Source organism: Triticum dicoccoides, chromosome 1B (genome assembly GCF_002162155.2).
Source record: "Triticum dicoccoides isolate Atlit2015 ecotype Zavitan chromosome 1B, WEW_v2.0, whole genome shotgun sequence".
In the NCBI taxonomy this organism is placed as follows: Eukaryota; Viridiplantae; Streptophyta; class Magnoliopsida; order Poales; family Poaceae; genus Triticum; species Triticum dicoccoides.
Window position 1 is genome coordinate 419,661,520 of NC_041381.1, and position 23,497 is coordinate 419,685,016.

At 40.2% G+C, this 23,497-nt stretch overlaps 1 pseudogene; it reads right to left on the bottom strand.

Annotated features, from left to right (window-relative positions):
* Nucleotides 1-216: 216 nt before the first annotated feature.
* On the bottom strand, nucleotides 217-4,710 carry LOC119350438 (annotated as a pseudogene).
* Nucleotides 4,711-23,497: the final 18,787 nt, after the last annotated feature.

Genomic DNA, 23,497 nt, shown 5'->3' on the forward strand with positions numbered 1-23,497 from the left:
GTTATTTAAATTTGTTTTCTTTCTATGACTGCAGCAAATTAACTTACAAGCCGTTCTTATAACCACACAACGAGAAAATAAACAATCAACACCAGCCCGCCCTCCACACCGATCACTTGCTATTTCATCGCTCCACGTGCAACATTGTTTTTGAATGTTCAGTGATCCATTCTTCCTTCTCGACACTTGTGCAACCCCACGATTCTGCATACCTATTCAACCTATTTGCCTGCAATATTAACATTCATACATAAAAACAAAGCGAAAGATTGCGGTCATAATTGTTTTTTGCTTACGCCCTGTTTAGCCTGCATTATTACGTTTTAATTTTTCTTTTCGTACTGCTCTCCGGTACCAAAAAGTCTCCACTCAGACCTTTCCTTTCTGAAAATGGACTGCGCAGATTCCGTGCCTTGTCCCGGGCTTCCCTGCATGCATTCTGTGTGCCTGGCTTGTGTGATGTTCGATTCTGGCGTAGATGCAAGACTTTGGTAAATGCTCCCTGCTGTCAGTGGGGTCTTTGGAGTTGCTACCATCTGATGTCTTCCTCCTGGGCTTGGAGTGCATTGTCCTAAGCCGTTTGATGTCCTCGATGGTGTTGTCGGTGTTGTCGGCCATTTCATTGACCTTGCCCTCTTCTCCTGTTGCGATTTCCTCTTCTCCTCTTCAATCCTCATCCTCTCCTGTACTTCTGGGTTATCCGGGCAGTTTGTTTTCCTGTGACCCTTTTCTCGACAACGACCGCACTTGGATATGGCTTTGTTGCCTTTTCCTTTCTTCTCAGAACCAACTTTGATTCGATCTCCTTTTTTCATGCCCTTTGAGCCACTCATGGGAGGGTTCTTGAGAGTTTCGGCAACAATGCCTGTGTTTGGTTCCTCAGCAAGTCCCGCCATGACTTTTATTTTCATATCTACCATACACTCACGCAGAACACTGTATGCCTTCTATTTCTGCAAGCATTTGAACAGATATCTGACAACTCAGCGTAAGCGAGGCCGAATCTCATCGTTTCATCATCTTGTGCGGTCATGCTATCACCTTGACTTGTAGACAGAAATTTCAGACTCTCTGATAGATTCCTGGTCCATTTGGGGATGACAAAGGATTTTGGAAGTTGATTGATCATGCTTGTTTGGTCCATCACCTTAAGCACATGGCAGCACTGGATGTCATCCCTACTCCTTTTCTTGCAGCTGCAACTGTATATTTCTTTTTGCTCATCCACATCTACCCTGAACTCAGACCTCTCAAATTCCTCACCCGGATATGGTTTCCACACTTTTTCTCCAGGCTCAGTAATCCTTTTTAAAAAATACTGCCTCCTCTTTGCCAGGTCAGAGCACTTGAAGTAAGTCCGATTCTGTAGCTCCAGCTGGAATTTCCTGAAAATTTCATTGGTGTATACTTGACTTGCCTGTCTTTCAATGGGAAAACCCGTCTCTAGTGATGGCGCCTTCTCTTCTGTTCGGTGTCTTTTCTTGTCAAGCGTGGCGAGGCAATTTTGCTGAATCATGTGATACGCATCAACAAACCTTTTTATAGTGTCACTGTGGTCGACGTAATTCTTCCACATCGAATTCGTGCTCTCACTGCGAGTGGTTGTTGACGAGAAAGGATAGAAGCAGTCCTTGAAGTAAGCCGGCACCCAAAAATTTCGGAGTTCCCATAGCATGTTCAGGTGTTTGTTGCCTTCCGCCTTGTGCACAGAAATTGCTGCTTTCTAGGCACGCTCAAACTCGTCTTGATTTAGTGAGTTTTTAACGATTCGAAATAAATCATCAGACATCCCTAGGTGCTGCGCAAACACTACTGCGTTATTTTCCTTCAGGTTCTTCCTAATATGCCACCAGCAGAACCTGTGCCTCGTTCTCGGAAGAGCTTCCTTTATTGCAGTCTTCGTCGCCTGGTCCTGGTCTGTTATTATGTATTTCAGCTCTTTACCCCCCATTGCCTCGACAAACGTGCTTAGGAGCCACTTGAATGACCCTATTTTCTCATCTTTCAAAAGGCCTAGTCCAAACAGGACGGTCGACCCATGGTTGTCGACACCTATAATTGGTGCAAATGGCAAGCCATATATATTTGTAGAGAATGTCGTGTCAAAAGACACGGAATCTCCATATAGATCATAATTCATCTTGCACAAGGAGTCTGTCCAAAACAGGCTCCGCACTACATTGTTCTCTGTCTCTTCCACATGGTGGAATCTCGGCCTCCGCCTCTGCATATCGGCAAACAGTTTCATGGTGTCCTCGATATCAGTGTCGCGCTCTCCAGCTTTGTCCCGGCATGCAATATTGCTTATGTCAATCATGTCGAACATAATTTCTCGCCTCGGTGTCCCCATGGCAGTAAAAATCTGCATAACCTTCCTCGGTTCTAACCTCGCCTTCTGCAGCACTTGTATAAAGAATTTCTCCTAAGGTGTCATCTTCTTATAGCATCTCATGAACTTCAGCATCCAATCTGATGGGTGAAGTTGGTGGTTGTGCTCTAGGCGCACGTTCTTCAGATACCATTTCCTCCTATCTGCACCCCTCTTGGCTGTTATTTGGACTGGGCAGCTTGTCCGGATCAAGCAATTGCTCCTTCTCTCCTTAACATGTCTCTCAGTTGTTTTATTCTGCCCTTCCTTGGTGCACTGAAACACCTACTTGTCAATTTGCTGATCATATGTCGATCTTCTGCTCGTTGATCGTTTGGCAGCAAAGCCAACCCTTCTCGCATATCTGCAGAAGAAGAAAAAGCACTCATCCAATGATCCAAATACCATACCACCCTCTAGTTCGAGCGCTTCGGTGACCTCCTGAATCGTTGGGTATATGCCTTCTTTGAACATGTCGTCCATTTCTTTCTCTACAATGGTCGGCGGTGCCATTTTGATTCTGTCTACAGTGTCTTCGTTTGTCTTATCGCATTCACTTCTGACAACATCGGTTTCATCGCCAGCCACAGGTCCACTTACAGCGGAGCTGCTGCTGCTCTGTTGTTTGTCACACGCAGCAGCATCGTTTCTGCATGGCACGGACAAATCCATGAATGACTCTGCCTCTCCACTATCGCATTGTGCAATGCTGCTCCCTGTTTCTCTGGCACTTGTGCAACCAAGGGACAGTGCTGCTTCTACAATGCAATCTGTGCTGGCGCTGCATGCTACTTGCTGCTCTGAATGATGCGTTCCTTTCGAAATGGATGGAGAAATACGATATTTCTTTGCCTCATCTGTTATCCCCTCCGCCAAATCCTGAACACATAGCACGAAACAGAATTAGATACCCAGAGCAGCATATATGTTTTTTTAATTTCTAATAAGCGGTACACCAGAGGCACTGTTCACATTACACCCAGCAACACGAACGTGACCATGCTACACACACATCTCGACAGAAAGGCACAGATGTGCTTCTGCTTACACCATACAACCGGAGAGGCACAACAACATCCTATACAACTGCATATACAACCGCACCAGACAGACAGCCGTCCTAATGTTTTACACTTTACACTGTTCTTCCATAAAATTGTTTGTCCGTTGAATTGAAAAAGCATAGTTCAAACGTCACCTTTGTTTTCCCATGCCTCTCTTGTCCAGCAAATCTTGGTGACAACCTCTGTGCATTGGTAATTTCGCTCACTATTCTGAATGCCATCGGAGATCCTTTGGAAGGACCCCTCATGTTGAACACCGCAGGTGATCCTTTCAAAGGACCTTGCCTTATGTTTTCATTGATCCGTGGACTACTGCGATACTTGCTTCCTTGCTCGTACACCTGCGTGTGCAAGATACTACAATTTAAATATACCAGACGAAAACAAAGAAAAAATTGCTCACAAAAAAATATACATTTGCTTTAAATGTTGTTGCACGTCCATATTTGATGTCACCTGTATTGCTTTCTGGTGCTGCTGAACAGTAAAGTTTATTCCTCCTATGTTTGATTTTGTCGTTGGACTCTTCTTGCCTGCGCAGACCGTACCGAATCCTTGAACACTAATGCTTTTGTTGCCAATGATCCTTCTGCTTGCATCAAGGCAAATTCTGTTACCCTGTACCTCTTCATTATGACTGCCATCAAACGCTGGGGCGTCACAACACCCGCTCTGCACCTTTGTGGACAATTGTGTCTTGAAAGCAAAAAATAATTAGAGGCACGGGAGAGTATTATGAAGAATTAGCACGTAAAACTTCCACGTACGTTCAAAACCAGCATTTGAAGTTTTCGTCTTTACCTGCACAATCTGCTTAGTGGAGTCTCTGCTGCTTAGAATGCTCCTCTTTGCAGGTGTCTGCTGCACAACATGGTCCTGGTTGGGACATTTGCCAAGAACTTGTATCTCACTCTTGACTCCAATTACTCCAGCCCGCATAGCATGTGCGTGCTTGACATCATTTGCATCCTTCATCTTCTTCTCATTTTGTAGTGATTTTTTTCTTCCACCTCTCAATACTCAACTACAGAGTAGATGCATAGGATAAACAGATATTACAGGATTCATCCAGGATATATTAATCATTTTTGTTCTTTTTAATGATCTACTAATTGGTGTTCTCAGTGGTAGCACCTTGACAGCAAACACCACAGAAATAAAAGACCAAACCCTAATGTTCAACTACCTTGATATTACCTGCCTCCCATAATCCTTGCCGATGTCGTTCAAAGACCGACCGTCCTTGTTGTCCTGACCAGATGTCGAACTCCTGAACATCTGCCCGAAAAAGTTATAAACCCGCAGTATCAGTGTTGAAAATTTTCAAAGTCGATCTCAATCTTTCTTACTAAGGTATTACACTTACCACGCAACAGAGATATATTTATAGTTCTATATAATTGAACTCACACCTTTCTACTAACCTTTGATTGCCGAATCTTATGCTCTGATTGTTCGGAACTCACACCTTTCTAAATTGTGAGGGGATCTGCTTCCCTGCAGTTTGTCAGCAATCTCCTTCAATGATTTTGAATCTGGGAGAGAGAGAAAAGAGAAAGAGAGACGGAGAGAGAAAGAGAGAAGGAAAGAGAGAGCCTACTTTGATTTTTTGCATGTAGGAGAAGAATAACCTGATAGGTGGGGTGAGTTTTGCGATGCATGAGAGATGCACATGTTTTTCGGCGTGACGAGATGTGGTAGGTCGACTTCACTTGACCGTCGACGAGACTGACAAGTGGGCTCTCAGTTACTAATTCCTTTAAGTCTCTCACTAATTTGTGGGGTCGGCCTTATATGAGTCCTACAAGGAGAACCTCCGTTTGGGGTGAAAAAATGTGGTAGGTGGACTTAGAAGTCATACTGACATGCGGGCTCTCAAATAGTTCCTCCAAGTATTTGACTAACTTGTGGGGTCGTCCGCAAGATGAGTTCCGGATCTTTCTCCATCTAGCATCGGTGGCGACAGGCGAGGCATATTCTAGCTCTCCAAAGGAAAGCCAATCCCGATCCCTCCGCAGAGTCCGCTCGTCACTGAAAATTTATCGGTCTCCTTTATCTCACTTGCCGTGGATCTCCTGTTCAGGTAATCCATTGCATTATCACCATGATTATGCCACCGATTCAATGTTTGAACAAAAAAACCAGTACTAGCAATTCCGTGGGCTGCGTATACACCGCATCTGCACAACACAGCATGTGGGGCGCGATTTGTATATCGGTTCCGGATCCAATTATCTTCAGCTGGTCCTTGCTCAAACTGTTGCGCCGTCTTAACAGCAGAAGGGTTATAGATTTAAAATTAGGACTCAGCTGACCTCACTTTAATCATGCCAACTGCATGCTTGCGCCGTGGTTTTGCTAAGTTGAGTTATATCTCCAGCCATGCAAAACTTAAGCACTCTCGTGACCACATATTATATTACTTGCAGAGCTCAATTAAACCGCGGTCAAAATTCACTAACCTGATCCCTAACATGAGGTCACAAGTCAAATGATTGTATAGATCCGCAATCTATAGCAGAGATCCAAAGGACTTACATCCCTTTTTGCAAAGCAGTTACTAACCCAGATTTAGAGACCGTCTTACATGGACCAAGCTGTTGATGATGGTCTCACATGGACTGCTAACAACTGTCTTACTTAGTTGACCTGGTAACGATGATGTCTCGTGACCTCTTATGTAGAGTTCAATGAGATGGACTCCACCCCACAGTTGTCGGAGACTCAGTCCCAGTCTGTCAATGGCACAGAGATTGTCACCCAAGATTTCATGGTTCATGACCAGCTAGAAACAGAGAGACTAAGGATCGAGTTAAAATGTGCAGCGCACAAAAAGCTTGTTGAGGAGTACAGGGCAAAGAAACAGCTTGCTGCCCCGAAGTAGGTGTTTTTTATGATGCATCTTGCGTGTGTTGTTGAAATTTCTTTCAAAATCAATGCCTCTCATTCTAGCTGCATTTTTAATCACGCCTTAAATATTTGTCTCTGTTTTGCTGACTCAGTGTTTGTATGTAAGCTTGTGCAAGAAAAGCATGTGGTTCAACAATACATTTGCTAAAGGTCGTTTCTTATCTTTGTCAACAGAGCTGTTACAATGGGTGAATATGAAGAAGAGTTCAGCACAAAATTTAGCTTCCAGAAATTCATTACTGTCTGTGAAAAGCTAACAGAACCACAAAAGCAGCTTGTCAGAGATATTGGATTTGGATACCTTCTAGATCTATGCTGTCGCGAGCTTCCAAGATGTTTCGTTCGCTGGCTTGTCCACTATTTTGATTGCCCTTCCAGGTCTTTCATACTGCCTAGTGGATACAGATTCCTCATCAACTCGTACACAGTGCACCAGATCTTAGGAGTTCCACTTGGCGGGCAGGTTATCCCAAGAAAATGCTCAGAAGCTTTCAGATGTCAGGTTAAGTCTGAAACTCGGTGTGCTGGGCACGCTCCAAACATCAGAGAGTTAACTGATCTCATAACCCCACAGCTGACAGGAGAAGTGTTTCAACGGGTTTTCGTGATGTTTGCAATAGCAGTATTTCTATGCCCAACGACATATGACTGCGTTAGCCCCGACTATTTAGCCGCTCTAGAAGGACCAGCAAGTAACATACCATCATATGATTGGTCCAATGCTGTCACAGAGAAACTGGTGGCATCACTCCAGACCTTCAAGGACAAAGGATTCACAGGCGCCCTGTGTGGATGCCTCCTGATTCCAGTGGTTCGTTCACTAACTTGTACATTTCTTTATACCCACAAGCAGCTGCAAGAACATGATTCATTTTCACCTCTTCCCCACTTGCAGATAACGTATTTTGAGTACCTGGATACGAAGATTATGGACCTGGAACCTGACACTCCTGCAAGACTTGTCATGTGGGACACAGAGGCCATTAAGAATTATGCTAACACAGACAGCCTGTCAACAGAGGACGAAATTTTTGGGAAACACACAATGAGTCAACTTTTCATCATCTTCCTTTGGCGAAGTTTTCAACTCAACATAAGGACTTAGTTGGAATGTATTAACTTGACTTGACTGTAATTGTTTCCTTTTGCGCATGACAGCTGAAAGACATTAGGCGCACGCCTTTCCAACCACCGCCTGGCTTTTAGGCGCCATTTTTTCAAATGAGTCCCAGACTAGAATCCTACATAGAAGAATTTGTGCCTCAAGAAAAAATTTGTTCCATAAGTGATTTCCAGCTACTGCACCTGATTTTATGTTTCAAATGATGCTCCCTAAGTTTTTACAAAAAATATACATGTCCTATTATGATCATCTAGGCAGTTTCTTATAGTACGTTAGCTGTGCTTTTATGTTAAACTAGAAGTGCTTCATATAGGACGAGTGCTCATCCAGACAGTTTCCTATAGTACGTTAGTTGTGCTTTTCCATTAAAACCAGAAGTGCTTCTATTAAAACCAGAAGTACTTCCTACAGGAAGTTAGCGTGCTTTTGTATTTATTATAGAAGTGCTTCCTATACTACCTTAGTTGTGCTCTTGTGTTAAATAAAAGTGCTTCCTATACTACCTTAGCTGTGCTTTTTGTGCTAACACTAGAAGTGCTTCCTATAGTACGTTAGCTGTGCTTTTGTGTTAAATATAAAAATGCTTCCTACAGAGTCAAGTTAGTTGTGCTTTTGTGTTAAACATAGCAGTGCTTCCTACAGGACGTTAGCTGAGCCTTTGTGTTTAATATAGAAGTGCTTCCTCTACTACCTTAACGGTGCTTTTGTGTTAAATACAAAAGTGCTTCCTATAGTACCTTAGCTGTGCTTTTGTGCTAAAACTAGAAGTGCTTCCTATAGTACGTTAGCTATGCTTTTGTGTTAAATATAAAAATTCTTCCTATATAGTACGTTAGCTCTGCTTTTGTGTTAAACATAGGAGTGCTTCATATAGGACGTTAGCCGTGCCTTTGTGTTTAATATAGAAGTCCTTCCTATACTACCTTAGCTGTGATTTTGTGTTCAATATAGCACAGCTTCCCTGCAACGGTAGGTCAACCATGCTTCGTACAATACGTCCGGTGTGCTCTTTCAAGGAATGTGTTGACCATGATTCATGGACCTTGTTACCCGCGCTTCCCCGCAGCATATCATGCGTGATTCTGCAATTCTTGACAGAACATACAATAGCTCATAAGATATTTTTCATTTTCAGTATTAGTAACTAATTTTCATTTCCGGTATTAAAAATTTCTGATGTTTTATTTTTTCAATTACAGGCCAAGGTGAAAATTGCAAAAGTTATCAATGAAATGTACACAGAACTTTTCTCGCGGTTTCAACCAGTTCTCGAGCAGAAATTGGAGAAGCTCCTTTCACTCGATAGGGATCTTAGTGCGAAAGAAACCAACACTAGAGACCGGGGCGTTTATTGTAACTTGCAACAGGACAACTCAAATGAAAAAGAAACTTTTTCATCAGCCCCTTCAACATACTCTACGCTTCCAAGTTCTATTACGACAAGCAGTCAAAGTTCTTCCAGCAGTGGCTCAACCAGTGTCCTTCACGCAACTCATACTCCCTGGAAAATTTAAAGGGTTGCTGCGATACCCCTGACCTAGACTCCCAGAATCCATATGTCAATGAGCAGGCCCAAATTCGTCTATCTTCACAGCTAAAATCATCAACTCGGATTAAGTTGCTATTGGAGGTGAACAAGATAGACCACAACAGACAGGACATTGATGAACAAGCAAAGATTCATCTGGACAAAGTGCATAACCATCTGCAGAACTGCCTTGATGGCTTGCCGGTTCATGAGCCCTTCGTGCCAACGTCTGAGATGCTCGAGAGTGGGGCAATCATAATGACAGGTGAAAATTCGTCTGAGTGTTCTGTACAGATTGAAACCCCAAATTCTGCTGGAGGATCTGCAGACCACAACTCTCTGACAAGCACACTGGAAAAACTCTTGGAGGAAACAGCAAAACATACTACAACAGAAACATCAACCTCGCACTCTGCGGTTGACAAACAGTTACTAACTGGTCCAATCTCAATGGATACACTTGGAGCACCTGTTCATCACATTGGGAAAACATCACCAACTACTGAACGGTCCGGCGGTTCTGATAGCGCTCACAAAAATTCTTCAACCAACACAAAGAGCCTCACTGTATCACAACCTGCACAAAAGTTAAACATTGTCACTGAACAACGTTCTTCTTCACTGCAAGAAGCTAAGGTCCATCTTGTTTCAATTTTGAGAGATGAGAAGACGATTGCTGAAACTGAACGCACCAGAGCCACTTCCTCCCTTGCTCCTAGAATAGCCATCACCACTGATTCTGATAGCGGTTCTGCCACAGTACTGGATACGAGAAAAGCACTTCCATCCACTAGTGATGCTCCAATCATTACTACCACATCTACCGATGCAGAAGACAATAACATTCCAGAAGAACATGAACAATGTACCAAACAACCATGTATTGATCCCACAGACAGCGTCCCTCTTACCATTTGATAGTTATTGAAGTGTCAGATCCGGTACAACGACTTCATTCTCTAAAGGAATATAAAAACCATTAGAAAATCCAAACAAGTGTACTGAACTCTGTCATACTGATTTTCTGGAAGGAGTACATGAGAAGATTTCTGGTAAATTTGTAGTTGTTGTCTGCCTTCATACGGACATTTTAATATGGCTAACATAGTTGAAGCTAGTCGTTGTCTACCTTCAATGCTAAAGCTTGTTTTTAAATTGTTATCATATTCTTGTTTTCTTAACATAATTGTTCTGAATTATTTAGGTATGATTTGCCCTACCTGCCGCCAACTAGGCGGCCCTTGCGAACCACACCCTGAAGTTCTCCAGGAGTTTGAGGTTATTCTTGATGAAAATTGCTGGAGACGCATGGTTAGTAAGCATCACTAACATATTAGTTGCCTACAACACACTAGAAATCACCACCGTTACTTCTTCGCACCTGCCTTGTGTTTTCATTTCCCATTAGTTTGCCTGCCTATGCCCTAATTAATATAGTCCATTAGTTTTGCCTGCCTATGTCTTGATTACTATAATGCATCTTCAGTTCTAATTAAAAATAGTCAACATATACCAAAAATCTGTATCCATTAATTTATAATACCATTATGTTGTTACCTGCAATTCTTATCAAAAATCCATATCCAAATTAAGAAAACTTTTAACATTAATAATACGCGGGTTCAAAGTTATACTTACAGGTTGTTACTTTTACTATTTTTTCCAGTATGTACCTTGTAACGTCAGAGCTTTTCTTGCTGAGTACATCGGCGAGAGGAAGGAAGAAGCAAGAAAATTGCGTAAAGAGCAGGTAGAGCCAGCCCTCCTTACACATGAAGGAAGGTCTTACAATGCTTTGCTTAAGCATAGGCTGAACTACACAAAGTTCTGTGGTGGTGAGTGGAACACCTTTGCGGATGATTATCAGCTTCGTGCTGGAGACCGCATAGAATTTGAACTACCACACGAGAGTCTCAATCTCGAAATACAAACATATCGCAATGACAAAAGGCTGCTTCCATTACCCCACGTTGGTACGTATTTAATATTACAAACTTATCTTCTTTGGCTGCATTTTGATATGCATGAATCGAACTGAATAATATTAACCCGTATTACATAAAACTTTATCTAACTTTCAAATCTTGTTCTTTTTCTAGCTCTGGACGACCTTTCTTCTGACGATTTCGACCATGTTCACTGGTGTCTCTACTCTAAGGATATTGAACTTACCTACAACCAGACACGATTCTTTCTACAACGCCTTTTCGGAGATACTTTCATCCGTTGCCGTCCATTTGTGCATGTCTTGACTCCCACTAACACCAAAGAATGCATCATGGTTGGTTAAATCTGTCCTTGTTAAAATACCAAACGTATTTTGCTAATATATAATATAAAAAATATTGACGAAATCTTGCTTATATGTAAAATTATAAAGAACCTGTTTATTCAAACATAAAACAACAAAACTTTTGTTGTTCTCTTTATATGTTGTTTCATCTGTTTAGACACAAACATGAACATGCCAGGATTTATATTACTTGCAATTTAGAATTTCTTAATTTTTGCGCACTCACCGTATTCAGCCATTCTTTTATTTATTGCCCAAGTGGCAATTCAACAGTTTTAATTTCCATTTAATTTTGGTTTCTTCTAGAAAATTCTGAGGAGCGTTGTCTCAACACTGAAGAGATGGGTGGACATGCCAACCAATGGCACGGTGACCCTTGAAGCTCCTGATGAACCTACCCATGTCATCACTCCTTCATCGTACTACATCTGCAAAAACGACGGTCGGATGGTAATAGAAAAGTCTTCTTTCAGAGACTTCATATCAGCTACATACTTTGTTGAAAAGAACATCGTTCTAATCACTTTCAAAGAGCGCCATGATGGTTCTGTGTCCATCATCATTCAACGCATTGTGTAGATTCCGTCAGAACCTGCACCTAAAGTGGAAGCACAGTGTATCTCCTAGGATGTTCAGCGCTCATTTCAAGATGATGCCTCCTAGGAGCAAAACACTGGTTTATTTAAAATAATTTTGCTAGTTAGAATGGTACAGTAATGTAACTATTATGGACCATGTGCTTGCTTGAACTATCTGAATGATCTTTTGAAACTTATGTACTCTCTCCGTTCGGAATTACTTGTCACAAAAATGGATGTATCTACAACTAAAATACATCTATATACATTCATTTCTTGGATGAGTAATTTCGAACGGAGGGAGTAGCTCTTACGGACCCTCTACTCACAGTTTCAACCATCAGAATGATGCTTTGCAACAAATGTTGTTTGAACTATCAGAATGATTCATTCGAAAAAATGTAGTTCTAATCCTTTGAAAAGTTTCAAAAATCAAACGAAACAACATTCAGTTTTTTGATCCAAAACCTATAGCAATGCCATGTTATCAAACTTATTCAAAAGATCTACTGAAACATATCTCAATTTAAAACCAAACAGGACTCCATTTTCAAGTGCAAACTATGTTTACTTCACCAACTTTTCATGAACACACAGTTGTGCACTGAATAACATAACAATAGTGCCTCCCTGACCAAGGAAGATTGTTAATTGAAAAAAACGTTTTCACAACAAAGGCACGACCATGCATCTGCTGAGTGTTCTACCGTTCACACGACTACTTTCACAGCCAAAGATGGAATACGCACATATGGATCACGCACGCAGCATGCAACAAATAAAAAAATTCAAAGAACAAGATAAGTGAAAATCTTTTTAAAAAAATAGATAAAACAAACGCCTGTTTCCGAAAATCTACGCCTGGAACCGTCGGGTGACTAGCAACTGCTCTTTGGCGGTTTCCTTTTTTCCACGACAAAAGATCCCTTTCACTTTTTTGACTCCATTTGCGTCTTCTCCCTCCAAAGTTTCTCGCCGGCCATAGTTCACCACCCCACACCTCCAGCCATGGACGACGGGAAAATAACAACATTCACCGAGCACATCACTACCCACGGTACAACCGTGCTGGAGGTGGTGTACACCAACGACCCAAGGACCGTGGAGCGGATCATCAAAAAGTACGAGGAATGGCTAAAGGAGGAGAAGAACAAGTTCGTCGGCCTCGACCTCGAGTAAACATGTAAGAGCAGTTACGTATGACAAGGGATCGCCGTCGTCCAACTTTCCATGCGCGAGCATGTCCTTGTATACCACTACTGCAGGTCCGAGCGCTCCCAGGCGTTAGTTGACTTCCTGCAACGGAAAGCGGTAACTTTCACCAGCATCGACACCAGGAACGACAAGACCATGCTTGCCCGTGCATGCATCAGAATTCTAGACGAGCACCACGTCGACATCCAGAGGCTATTCTGCATCAAGGGTGGTGGAGAAAGGGACTCCATGGCTGACCTTGCAGCGGCCATCATCGACCCCTCATACAAGAACATGAAGAAATCATTCCCAAAGGAGAAGCACCAGTTCTGGGAGTGGAAGCCGCTTTCCCCAATACACCTTGAGTACGCGGCAAAGGACGGGTATGTTAGCTACGAGTTGTACCATAGAATCCTAATCATCAAGAACGGGCTACGTCACCTCCACCAACAACGAGTGAAAGAAAGACTCCGCCCGCGTAAGAACAAAGACGAAGGATCTTCCAGCGGCTGGAAGCGCCGGAAGGGAAGCAGCGGTTGGTAAATTGCAAGAAAATGGATCGTGCCGTGATTGATTGATCTGCCGTGATCAAGTGATCAGGTGCGTGGCACAACTATTATGATAATTTAGGTTGAATGAACCCATGTTGTAGATATGTTTGTTCTTGCTCAAAGATGTTGTCTGTATTGTATTACTATTTTACGTCTGAACTTTGAACACAGTGGTGTGCGTGTCTAAATGTAATTAGTAAGTTATGTCCAAGTATCGAGCAAGCATATATTGTATCCATGACTATAGAACTAGAGATATGTCACACGACATTGTATTATAATTTTCATACTCAACCTTTACAAGATGCATCATGCATTTACAAGAATATGTGATGGTATCGTTGCAAACTTTCAGTAGAATGCTTATTCAACATTGGCATAAACAATTCATAAATATTGCAGAAGAACATTCGGTACACAGATGCAAGGGACAAGAACTTTGTTACTTTGAGCACACCGTCCATTCATAGGTTCCTCTCCGTACACCAGTCCTCCATGATGCCACAAAACTACACTATCGTGTACAACTGACCCATGTACAACCGTGCCTCTCTAAGTGTAGACTCAACCCATGCCTCTGGTGCCACGCACCCATGACCTTAGAGACTTCACACCTGTGCATCCACAACCGAGCCTCTCTAACCAAATATTCGAACCGATGCCTCTGCTGACATACATCCGTGCCTCAAGACACTTGACAGCAGCAAGAGGGTTCAAAACCGTGCATCCACACAACCGTGCTTGTACTGACTGCACTTCAGTGCCTCCGTTTGCTCGATCGACGTGCCTCACATGAAACCCACAGTAACTCTACGTGCTCCGCGCGACTGGTAGCCCGTGCCTCCGCACAACCGTGCCTATACTAACTTCAATTACGTGCCTCCATTTCCTCAATCCACGTGCCTCACATAAAACCCACTGTAACTCTACGTGCTACACACACACATGCCTCTCGCATGAAACCCACAGTATCTCTGCGTGTTAGGCACCCGTCATCGCCCTTGTAACTTTAGTATTGCACACATGTTCCTCTCAGTATACACGTGTTCCAAACAATCGTGCCTGTACTGACTGCAATTCCATGCCTTTGTTTGCTGAAACCACGTGCCTCACATGAAACCCATGGTAACTCTACGTGCCTCCACACAACCGTGCCTGTTCTGACTTCAATTCCGTGCCTCAGTTTGCTAAATCTAGGTGCCTCTCACATAAAAGAGATGCACAGCCATGCCTCAGAGTAAACAACACACGTGCCTCTACTGTATTTATAACTTTGACCACAATTAAATAACATCCATCCAAAAAAACATCATTAAAAGAGATGCACAGCCAAGCATCTTATACATCAAAATCCATTATGTTCAAAGGCTATAACTAACATCACTGCCGCAGAAGATTGAAGATAACAGCAAGCCTCCCAACAAGCTGTTTGAAAGTTATTAGCACCAAGCTGTTTACTTCAATAGACGATGCCTGAAGAAAATCAATGAAACCTTCCTGTTTGAACACCATTCTATTACCCAAACCAATGAAGTAGGAGCAAGGAGTGCTCACATATATATCATCATCACCAGATTCCAGAGTAACTTCAAGAGTTAAAACGCCAGTTCTAGGAAAAGTCACAAACTCCTTCAAACTCCTTACAACAATACCAGGAATAACCTGACAAAAAGCATCAAGCTATCAGAAATAGAATAAAAATTCAAAACTATAAATAGAAGACGTAATAAAAATAAATAAATAAATAGAAACAAAAAAATGGGAAAAAATATGACCATATGATGACGATTAACATTCATGGAATCAATCCTGTGAACAAAAGGACAACAGGGTATGTAGTCATCATGAAATAGTTGACACCTCATGAAATACATCTGCTGATAATTAAGAAAAACACCACGGGTGTAATAACAACTCCCAACAAACTCCTTCTTAGAGTCGCTCAAACCATGTAGAGCTACAAAATATAATTACACAGACTCAAGGGAACAGAAAAATCAAAATGTACAATAAAACAAGATAAAAACTTCCTTAAAAATAAACCTTACCAACAGACAGTAAAGGAGACAACGCATCTCCACGACCAACATGATAAAAATCAATACCAATCCAAGTTCCATAATGTTCAAGCCTAATGGTCATTATATCACGAGGACGAACACCATAATCACTGACCAATCGTTCCCAGGAAGGACCATGGAATTTGCTCCTCAGACGACCATGACTAAACAGAACACCATACAGATAACCCTCATTGCACTGAAGAGCCAGATCAGTATCTTCGTCACCCCTCCTTATGGGTAAAGCCCTACACTCCTCGATGTAACGAGCAAGATGAGCTCTAACACTGCACGGAACATACTGCACAACAAATCAAAACAAGGATCATAATCAAAATATAAACAGCATGGATAGCACCAAAAGAAATAAGCGTGTGTGCCAAAAATTTGAACAACTATAAAATGATTTTCTTACAACACGCCTCCAACAGCGCCGATCCAGGACCACACCGAACCCATCTACAGAAGAATCAATAGAAGAACACGGGCCACCAGACATACATCAAAAAGGACAAGCCATAACTGCAAGGAACACAATGGTTATCAACAACTAATCCCACAAAACCCAGTTGAAACTTGACATCTGATAGTGTTGGTAGTCCCCACCTGTAACTACCCCATAAATCTCCATATCCCGAAAATATAATGGGAACAAAAAGAGAAAACAAAAAAAGAAAACAGGAAACCCACGAAGGCAACCAGTAGGGAACGACGATATCGCGAACGAGGAAGCGCGCTCGACGATAAAGAAGGACTACCGTAAGACCAGGCAACAAGCGCGGCGGCCGGAACAACTGCCGCCGCAACCACGCGACAAGAGCAGCGGCGGCGACGGGCGAAGACTACGGCAAAGAACGAACAACGCGGGACGAGGGTTTGCCCACAACAGAGAGAAACGAGAAACAGATCTCAAAACAGATCAAAAGGTATTACAAAACATTAGAAGTATAAGGACTAAAGTGAAAAAAAGGAAAAACCACAAAGGAAAACCAGAAACCGGAAATCACGGAAGAAGCCGTGAGCGCGCCAAATGTCACGCGCGGAGCGCATCCGAAAAATCTCGGGAGCGCTCCGCGCGTGACACTTGGCGCGCGCGGAGCGCTCCCAGACTAATCGTTGCGGGGAGCGCTCCTCAATTAGTGATTTCGATCGCATGCAAGCGAAAGAATAGCAACATGATACTAAAAGAGGTTTGCAAGCGAGGGATGATGTGGGCCGGCCCGCCCATCCATTATATGATCCTCTTTGCCTCAATTCTTTCAAAATTCATTCACAATTTTAAGAAAAATGTTCGTGTCTTCCAATGTTGTTCTGCAGTTTCAAAAATATGTTTCCATTTCAAAATTTGTTCATAATTTTCGAAAATGTGTCTTTTTCCAATTTTGTTTTGGGAGTTTAAAAAAAGTCACAAATTTTTATAATTGTTTATATGTTCCAATTTTTTTCAGGAGTTTCCATTTTTTTTAAACATGGTCACGTATCCAAAATTTTACTTTTGGAATTTGAAAAATGTTCAACTTCTTTTTTCGATTTTTCTTCTTCTTTTCTCCTGTTCTTTTTCGCTTTTTAAGAATATTGTCAGAGTTTTTTTAAAAATGTTCGTGATTTCATAAAAACTGTCCATGTTTTTCAAAAAATGTTCAAAAATTTTAAAAATGTTTTCGTTTTTCAAATTTTGTTCTGACTTTGAAAAGATGTTCTTGTTTCAAAAATTGTTCACTGATTCCAAACATATTCCCGTTTCCCAATTTTTGTTCAGAGTTTCAAAAAAGGTGTTCACATATTTTTTAAAGCATTAACAAAAAATTGTTCACATATTCAAAAATGTTCATGATTTTCAAAAACATGTTTAGTTTATGAAAACTCTGTTCACATATTCAATAAATGTTCGAGCCTTTAGTTTTTCTTGTCAAATTTGAAAAGTGTTCGCTTTAAAAAAATACTTTTTGGAAATAATGCTCACGTACGGAATTGGAGAAAATATTCGGATCTACATTACATTTAGCTTCACGCGCCATATTAAATCCAGAAAGCTTGTCTATCGCGTTGGCTAGGCTCGTGCATAAGTAACACGAGGTGCAGTCTTTTTTTGTGATTTTCACTGTGTTCCGCTAATGGACCGGCCCAGCTGGAGTCGCGCCTATGCGTTCGCTCGGCAATTCACCGCGACGAGCGGCGCATAGGAGCTATCACACACACTCCCTATGTATGGAAATTCCTATCTATCGCTGATTCGCACAGCGGGGAGTGACCAGCGAACGAGATGGGCCGGCCCTAACGAGCGTGCTTTTACCAGACTGGGTTTTTGGAACTGTTCCTGAACTGCTTTTTTAGTTTTTAATTTGCCAATGATATGTGTCACACGTGTGGCACGAAGCAATCCGGCCCTAAGGTTTTCTACAACTAAAATTGCCATCTAAAAGAAAAAAAAACTCAAAACAAATTATAACTTGACATCCATTTTTTTCATGCTTGACAAATAAAGTTGTCATCCTTGCATCACTGAACTTGCCATAAATAACATTCGGAGTTGTCATGTGTTCGTGTCAGACGTGCGGCACTTATCAGGGTTTCTACTTTTTTCTGTTTTTCTGTTTTTCTGTTTTATTTTAAGATTTTGTTTTTTTATTTTAGTTTTCCCCTTTTTATCTAAACTTATCCGAAATTTGCAAATATAGCTCGGATTTTCAGAAAATTCTTACAATTTCACAATCTTTTCACAAATTCAAAAACATTCATGTTTTCAAATTTGTTCACAATTTTAAAAATGTTCGAGTTTTGAAAAACGTTGAGGAATTTCAAAGAGGCGCAATTTAAGTGTTTTATTCACAATTACAGAAAAGGGACCTTTTTAAAATTTGCTCGAGTTCAGAAAATATTCCCATTTTCAAAAAAAAATCTGAGAAATTAATAAATGCTCGGTAAATTTTGAAAAATATTTGTTCTTTAATTTTTTTAGAATTTCAGAAATGTTTCAGTTTAATTAAACTATCACAATTAAAAAATATTATGGAAAATTCAAAAAAAAATTGTGATTTCAAAATTTTGTTCCTATTTATTAAAAAAATGTTTGAAATTCCAATTTTTATGTTTGCTTTTCAAACTTTTACACGCAGAGCTATTTTTTAAAAGTTCTTGTACAATTTTTATAAGAAAACTATCTTTAACTTCTGGAACAAATTTTAGAAATGAACATTTTTAATATTTTGGCAAGAATACTTTTTTGAAAAAAATAGGAGGTGAATATTGTTAGTTCTAAACTGTTCGCACTACATATGCATGACGACACTGGCCAGCTCCAGTAGCTAGCTGTGTGCATCCACCAGAGGGAGTTGCAGCATTTTTTTGTTATTTTTCACGGGAGCTCCTACTGGACGCTCGGTGCGTCCAACAGGGCGCCGACGCACAGGGGGCGACGCGACTGGGCCAGCCCAAACTAGCGAACAGCAGTCGAAACAGGGCGCCGACGCGATTGGGCCAGCCCAAGCTAGCGAACAGCAATTGTCTCAAAAAAAAAAACATGTGAACAGCAGTCGTACTAATTTTTTTTGAGGTTTTGTAAGAATCAAACCCTGGATCTCATGCTCGCGAAGAGGTGCTATAGTACCAGTTGAGCTATGGTACGTTGTTGTATATTTGGCTGCACGAAATGCTTACAAACCATAACTAGCGCCGATACCCTTCTCAAAAAAAGAAAAAACTAGTCCTGATACTATTTTTTTGAAATTTCAAACGCAAAACAATTTTGTTTGAAAAAAATACGAATGTTAATGAAACACAAACGCATTCCAAATTTGTGAAGAAAATTTAGAAAGATCAGGCATTTAAAAAAAAGGAACTTTTTCGAAAATAATGAACAATTTTCCTAAACTCTCGAAAAAAATTCAAAATGCGATTTTTTTTAAATTCCATAAAAACTTGTAACACGAACATTTTTTGAACCTCTAGAACAAAATTTGAAAACACGAACATATTTTTCAAAACTGGAACATTTCTTTGAAAGTCCAAACCAAAATTTGAAACACGAACATTTTTTGAACATCTAGAACATATTTTGGAAAAAAGCCTGAGTGTTTTATGTAACACAAACACTTTTCAACTTTGTAAAAGAATTATTTACAAACAGAAACTTTTCGAAAACCAGAACATTTTCTAAATTTTTGAACAAAATTTGAAAACTGGAATATTTTCTGAAATTCCCAAACAGATCTTAATTTGTGAACAAATTTCAACAATTGAATTTGTGAAAACATATGGGAAAAGGAACATTTTTTTAAATTTCTAGAATTTTTTGATTATGTGAACACAATTGAAAAATGTGAAAGTTTTCTGGATTTGTGAATAATTTTGAAAACGGGAACATTTTTTGGATTTAGTGATCAATTTTTGAAAACGGACAAAATTTCAAAAATAAGAATATTATCTAATTCATGAACAAAATTAAAAAATGCGAACATTTTTTAATTTATGAACAAATTTTAAAAAATGAATATTTTCTGAATTTTTGAACAAATATGGAAGATAGAAACATATTTCTTAAACCGACCATTTTTTTGTTTGTGAACAAAAAATTAAAAGGACAAACACTTTTTGAAATTTGGAACATTTTTTGAAAGTAAGGTAACAATTTTTGAAATCCCAAACTTTTTCGAAATCTGAACAAAAATTTAAAAGCAGGAACATTTTCTGAAAAATCAAAATTTTTTTGAAAATTTCAAGTTTTCCTAAATTTATGAAACATTCGTTAAAATAGAAAAAGTTCAAAAAGAAAAGTGCAAGAAGAAAGAAAATAAAAAACAGACAGAAAAAAAGAAACAGAAAAAAAGATAGAGAAAAGATGAAAAAGGGAATATTAATAAAAATGGAAAATGAAAAAAGAAATATAAAAAGAAAACCGGTTCAGAAACGTTTTAGAAGGTTCCCAAAACCGGGAAAAACCGGCTGGAAACATCCATATAAGGTTCCCAAAACTGGTGTGGTTTGAACGCTAACAGGCCGGCCCACCCCCACGTCGATACCTGTGCGGTAGCCCGACTGTTTGTCGCAAGGAGCGGCAAATAGGTTTTCCATTTTTCACCACTGGCTGTTCCCTCGTGAGCTGGCCCTGGCGGATGAATCCTTGTGCTAGGGCCAGCTCACGAGACCAATTTTGCGGCTGTTGTGAGACCAAATTTTCTCTCAACTCAAGGTGCTAGTGGCCGGTCCAGTTAGCCCTTTGTTGGTTAGTTTGCTTTTATTTGTTTATTTAGTTCATATTTTTGAAAGAGATATTCTAAATACGCATATTCCAAAATTTAAAATTACCTAAAAAACTAAACAACATGAATTTTAAAAATGTTAAAACGGTGTAATTGTTTTGTTAGAGTAGTTCAAAAAAATGTTGTTAGCATTACAGAAATGGTCATGTCATTTTAAAATAATGTTCATGCATTTCAAAAAAATGTATGTAAAATTAAAAAAATATTTATACATTGTACACGAAATGTTTGTGCAATTTTTTGAAAAATTGTTCGTACCATTACAAAAATAGTATGTTCCATTGAAAAAAATGTTCACATGTGTCAAAACATATTTGTGACATTTACAAAATTATTATATACAATGTAGAAAAATTGCATAGTTGAAAAGAAATGATTTGTATTATTCAAAATAGGGTTTCAACGTGTATTTGAAAATTGTTTAACACACATTATAAAAAATGTTCAGAAACATGTGCGCTCGAATGGATGGCCGTCTTGCACTTTGGAAGAGCCTTACAGCCTCCAACTTTCTCCTTTGCTTAATTTCTTTTATGGTAGCAATCACATTAAATTCCCTCAAAAAAAGCAATCACATTAAATGACGTGATTTCACCATAATTTCTTAGGATTTCTTCTATAGTATTTTATTTGCTCCAAAAGACATTTCCGGGAAAACCGACAAAAAGCAATGCGCGAACACGGTAATATTATACAAAGCCTACGGTGTAGCCATAAAATACCCGTCAAAAATCACCACACATTTTGGATTCATCGGTTATGGTCGCGAGGTTGTGTTTAGTCAAAGTAAGGCAGGAGGAGGGAGACACAGGTCGTGTATACAGTGTCCCTCCATGTGCTCGTTCTCGAATGCCCAATCGTGTGATGCCGGCTGGTAGGGCATCATTGTTTTTTCAAACGGTCAGTATGATTCGGGGGTTATCAGGTATTTTTGCATCTACTCGGCTCATAAGTGCTCCCTGGTCGGATGTGGTGATGTCTAACTTAACTCTCTGGTCTTACTCCTTATGTTTCTTTTGTGTGACAAGTTTGTTTGAGATCAAACTTTTTGAAGCTCTGAATTGACCATTCTTGGATTAGCTGGGCCTGAAATATAACATTTCATATGTATTTTATAAATGACACACATTTATACATAAGCAAGGAATTCATATTCCTGTGATGGTTGCTAATGTTCCTATTCCTATCCTTTTTCTGTGGCTATGCGATCCAATGTTATGTTCTTCAAACAAATTACATAACTTCATGGTTGCATTTGGACTTTCCGCCAATTGCGCAAAGGGTCATTTATATGACAGTGGCGAATAGCATTGGTCATGGGTATATTTTCTAACATGGTTATAATATGTTTCTTGGTGTACTTGTGTTTGTGCTTGTCCATAGTTATCCAAGGAATCGGGTACCATTTGGAGATCATTCATAGAACATGTCGTTCATATGTTGCTTAGCTTTATTTACTGGGATTGGTCTTTGCGTGAATGGTATGATGGATCACCCATGTGCATGAACAACCAAAGATTTGCAATTTTTATGTGTAAAGCAGTAAATACGTGTGTTTATATACAAGATAAGTGTAAAAGAAATGGATGTGGGTGAACATGGGCCAAGTCTCAAGCTCCTCCTAGCTATTTTGGCAATGTGCAGGGATAGTCAGCATTTACTAAACTGCGCTTTTGCTTACTTTTTCACCCGTGTAAAGATACAATTTCCACGCGAAGAAAGGTCAGCGTACGAAAAAACTTCGAATGCATTCGCCTGGTCAAGTAATAGACAATGCAAAAACAGTGTGAACATAATCATTTTCGCATAACACACGCAAAGTATACAAGCCGGGAAGGTGGCCCATGATACACCCCAACGTATCTATAATATTTTATTGTTCCATGCTATTATATTATGCATCTTGGATTTTTTATATGCATTATTATACTATTTTATATCATTTTTGTGACTAACCTATTAACCTAGTGCCCAGTGCCAGTTCAGTTTTTTTCCTTGTTTTTGTCTTTTACAGAAAATCAATACCAAATGGAACGAAGCTTTCTGACGATTTTTCTTGGACAAGAAGACACACACGAAGCTTCACGAGGAGGCGAGAGGATCCACGAGAGGGCCACAAGCTCATAGGGCGCCCCAAGCTTGTGGGGCACTCAGGACCCCCTAACCCTAATCTCAGCTCCATAAATACCCGAATATTCCCCGTATACCAGAGGGCACACCAAAAGTACTTTTCTGTCGCCGCAAACTTCTGTTCTCGTGAGATCCCATCTTTGTGCCTTTTCCGGTACTCTGCCGGAGTGGGATTCGATCACGGAGGGCCTCTACACCAACCTTGCTGCCCTTCCAATGATGTATGAGTAGTTTACTACAGACCTATAGGTCCATAGCTAGTAGCTAGATGACTTATTCTCTCTCTTTGATCTTCAATACAATGTTCTCCTCGATGTTCTTAAAGTTCTATTCGATGTAATCTTCTTTTGTGGTGCGTTTGTTGAGATCCATGAATTGTGGATTTATGATCAGATTATCTATGAATATTATTTGAGTCTTCTCCAAACTCTTTTATGCAA